Raw genomic sequence first — 4,694 nt, 5'->3', positions numbered from 1 at the left:
GGAGGGTGGAGGGAAGGTGAGTTAGAAGGGGGGAACTGATTACAAGGATCTACATATAACTCCCTCCCAGGGAGACGGACAACAGAAAAGCAGGTGAAGGGCGGCGTTGGACAGTGTAAGACATGTCAAAATAAGAATAATTTATAATCATAAGGGAGGGAGTCAGGGAGGGAGGGGGAAAATGAGGAGCGGATACTAAGGGCTCAAGTAGAAAGCAAATTTTTTGAGAATGATAAGGGCAACAAACGTACAAATGTGCTTGACACAATGGGTGTATGTATGGATCGTGATACAAGTTGTATGAGTCCCCAATAAAATGATTTAAAACAAAAGAGCTGTACGAGCCCCCAATAAAATGATATTTTTTAAGAATCTTGACCTCGATGGGGTTTATATTGAGAAATAAAATTTATATTTTAAAATTCCGCCTTTCAGTTCAATTTTTCCATGAACTTTTTGACACATAAATCTAGAAGCTAGTCTGTGGGAAATTCTTCCAATGTATGGTCACAAAAAAATTATCATCATGCTACCTTTTGGTATAATTTTGACTTAGGAAATCTCACATGATCAAATAATAAACCTAACTTAAAATAAATGAAGTTCTTCAGCAAGGTTATGGGACCCAAGTTCAATGTAAAAAAATTAATTGCATTTTTATATAGTAGCAGTCAGCAAACTGAAAATGAACTTCAATAAATAATTCTGATGATAAATTTGGCAACATGTATGGATGATGTTTGCAAAACATGATTAATGTAACCGAGATCACTAAATCATACACTTAAAAATGTTAAAGTGACAGGTGGTATCTATTATAATAAAAATAATTCCATCTACAAGAGCTCCAGCATACAGTGATGATGAGAATGGCTCAGAATCAGGCACTGCTTCCGTCTGTGGGACATAGGACTGTGAGTCCCTCAACTTATTGGCCCTCAGCAACAACTCAGACCACATGTAAAAATTAACTCAAAACAAATCAGAGACCTACATGTCATCTGAAACTTAAAACTCATAGAAGACATAGGTGTTAATCATAGTGATGCAGCAATGATTTCTTAGATCAGATACTAAAAGCACAGGAAAACAGGAAAGGCAGATAAACCAGACATTTCCAAATTTTTAAAAATTGCACATCAAAGGACAGCATCAAAGAGTGAAACGACAGCCCTTAGAATGGGCCAAAGAATTGCAAACCTAATAAGAGAACTATGTCCAGAAAATACAAAACCATTTACAGTTCAATAGTTAAAAAACCAAATAACCAATTAAAAAATGGACGAAGAATTAAAAAACATCGTTTTCTGAAAAAGACATACAAATGGTCAACAAGCACATACTGATGCTTGACACAATGAACCATTGGTGGAATGCAAATCAAAACTACAATGAAATACCACTAACATAACTATAATAGCTAGTAGCAGTTAATGGCTAGAAAATCATAGCATTCTTTATTAACAAACTCAAAATATGTGAAACTATTGCTTCTTGACATATCCCTCATCCAGATCTATCTACTTCAGAAGGCGGTTTTCCCATATCTCTAACCCTTTCCCAAAGAACTCCACGTCTTCAACTTGCTGTCAGGAGTGGCATCAGTTCAGTGAGCATTGAAGATTAACACCACAAAAGAAAACCCATCTTGAAAATGTATAGAAACTTCATAGAGGTTTTGTCAAATTTGACAAAACTTCAAAGTGTACCAACAGCAAATGGTGAATTGAAAGAACTCTTTTAAAACTAGTATCAGTATATGAAGAAGCAAACGATTATTGTTGAATCATATTTGGTGGCTTATTTTAAAATACTAGGTTTTTCCTCTCTATTTTACTTCTGACATTGTCACTTTTGTACTTAATCTTTTATTTATAATTTCATTTCTCCTCACCTAAAGGAACCATGCCCACTTCCCCTTCATTATAAGCTTCAGTCCCATAAATCCCAGATCTGCCCTTGGTAGAAAGCTGTTTGTCTGCCATCAGTTAGCTTCTGTTTAAGTCTCTTGATTTTATGCCCCAGCCATTTAGAATAAGAAGTCTGGAGGAGACTCATTGGATGTGCTTGAGTAGGAAAAGAAATGACCTGAGAGTGGCTTCCAGAAGATTACACTGACCATTGTTCCAGTACCAGACAGAAGTGGATGTGTAGACCCAGGTGGTATCTCAAAGTAAGGATTGATAGAAAGGGCCAACTGGTTGAATTGGGAAGAGGAGGGTCAAAGGAACAGGGAGAAGTCAAGGTAACTCTGAGGTTTTGCACCTTGGAGCTTTGGAGGGTGGCAATAGGTAATATATTAGTGTCAACAGGCTGAGGTCAGTAGGATGTGAACATGCACTATGTACACTTTTGTCTGCAACTCTTCAAACAACCCCAATAGATTTGAAAACAGGCTCAAACAAGTTAAGAAAATCCCTTCCCCCACCCTCACAAAATCACCCAGCTGGTTGAATAGCCTGGTTCATGCTGTCTCCATCATCCACCATGGCTAAAGTTCACGATACATGTACCTAAATTGTCAATTGTTTTTGTTTTGTTTTGCTTCTGTCACTAGAAGATGAGAAATTAGTTTTCCCATTTCTTAAAATGTTGAATGGATCTAGTTATAGACTAATGTCTGTATAATATTTTATGTTTAACAAAACTCCATGGAAAATTATGGAAAACCAAAGTTGGTTTCTATCTTAGCTATGTAGAGCTGTAGTATCAGAAACAGGACGGTTGGGTGAACTTAAAGAACAGAATCTTCTTTCTCACAGTTCAACAGTCTCAACCAAACAAAGCTCACTGCCGATCGAGCTGATTTGGACACACAGCTCCCCTCTAGCATGGAGCAGACGTGCTCCTGTGAGTTTCAGAGACGGGAACTCTTGAGGGGAACAAAAAGCCTCATTTTCATCCAAGAATGTGCCTGGTGGTTACAAACTGTTGATCTTGCAGTGAATAGCCCATGTCCTAACCCACCAAGTCACCCAGGCTCCACCTTCAAAAGGCTCTCACTGCCATCACATTGATGCTAATTCACAGTGACCCTACGGGACAAAGTAGATCTGCCCCTGTGGGTTTCCGAGAACTCTTTGAGCAAGTAGAGAGTCTCATCTTTATCCCGTGGAGCAGCTGGGGGTTGGAGCCTTGTGGCTAACAGCGCAACTCGTAACCACTGGAGTCCAAAATCAGGGTTGTTCTAGGCGGTGGTCCTTCCTTGTCTAGTTAAGGCCCTAGTACTGGCCAGTCCTTGGAGTTCCTTGGAGTTCCTGGGCTCCTAGGCGCTTCTGTCTTTTTGTCATCAGATAGCCTGTAGTCCTTTTATGCTGCTCATCGTCTATACTGATCTTTATAAGTCAGAAGTAATTAGGGGAAAACATCGCCTCATTAACATAACAAAGGGAGCCTATTCCCAAATAGGATCAAGGATTCCAACATACTGTTTTGTTTGTTCATTTGTTTTGTGGGGTGGGTGCCTGGTCTTGGCACAAGGGACTCCATTTTGAATCCGGTACCTTCTTGGTTCTCAGAACTCACTTCTCAGGGGCCTCCCTCACATTGGCCTCCCCGCCCCTCGCTGAAAATCACCAGTTCTGAGAACCAGACATCCCTGAGAAAGAATGTTCTTTGAAGATATGTTTACTCCACCCGCCCTGTACCTATAGATAAGATTAACAACCACTTAACGACCACTTCCCTGCATTCCTTGAAGATGTGTTTATTCCACCCGTCCTGGGCCTATAGATAAGATTAATGAGCGCTTCCCTGTGAAGCCCCTGTGTGCAGCGGTGCCTGCCACCAGTGGATATAAAAAACGCAGCCAGAATTCCCCTTGCATGGTTTCACTAGCTCAATACCTGAGTTGCTGAACCCGTCCACAAGCTTCTCAATAAAGCCTGCTTCTAAAACTTTACCAATTGAATCTTTAATTCCGTTTCGCGCCCCAAAAACCCTTACATTCTTGGTGCCGAAACTCGGGATAGGGGTGTGGCTCCCCCCTTCTTTGGGGGTCCCTTGAGAACCCCCCTATCTCCCCCAAAGTCTCCAGGACCTTCGGGCGCAGCGCTTCACCTCAGCTCTCAGAGCACACTCAGCCGCCCTGGTGAGTCTCCTTTAACTGCATTCCTCTCCTATCTTGTCAAGTTTGGTTTTGGTTTCTCGAGCTCCGCTGGAGTTTTCCCATCCAAGACGTGGCCACGCCGGGAATCCTCCTTCCATAGACCCCAGGGGTCACAGGGGAGTGATTGTCTTGGAGACGTCTTGTCAATCCCCCTCCCTCCCTCCTTACAGCCATTCTGGACAGGATTCACTTGGGGACGCCTGGGTGCCTGCTGCCTAGACCCGCTCACCAGAAACCGAAACCTTGCCTCTGCTCTCTCTCTCTCTCTCTCTTTCTTTCCACACCTCCTGCATTCACCTCAAATGTGGCCTTTTGCATCCTGCTCTCCCCTATACCTTGTACTACCCTTACCAACAGGCGTGCTGTTCGCAGTAGGGCTAGCGGCAGCCGCTCCTGACGATTGGACTACCCCTGAGAGGATTGGCATAGACCTATTCTACTTTGCCTGGTGTCTCCTATTCAGGCTCCTGCAGTACCTGTAACCACCCCACCCCCCTTCTCCTTTTCCTTTCCTGTTCAGGCTCCTGCACTGTCTGTAAACCCCTCCTCCCTTTCTCCTCTTCCTTTTCACCCTCACCATGGGAGC

General features: G+C 42.6%; 1 pseudogene; it reads right to left on the bottom strand.

The window, feature by feature from the left end:
* Window positions 1-4,694, bottom strand: part of LOC101644821 — a 106,982-nt pseudogene that overhangs the window by 4,982 nt on the left and 97,306 nt on the right.

Source organism: Echinops telfairi, unplaced genomic scaffold (assembly GCF_000313985.2).
Source record: "Echinops telfairi isolate 266 unplaced genomic scaffold, ASM31398v2 ScPeMD7_9;HRSCAF=40, whole genome shotgun sequence".
In the NCBI taxonomy this organism is placed as follows: domain Eukaryota; kingdom Metazoa; phylum Chordata; class Mammalia; order Afrosoricida; family Tenrecidae; genus Echinops; species Echinops telfairi.
The sequence above is the reverse complement of the archived record's forward strand: the minus strand, read 5'-3'. Positions and strand labels throughout refer to the sequence as shown.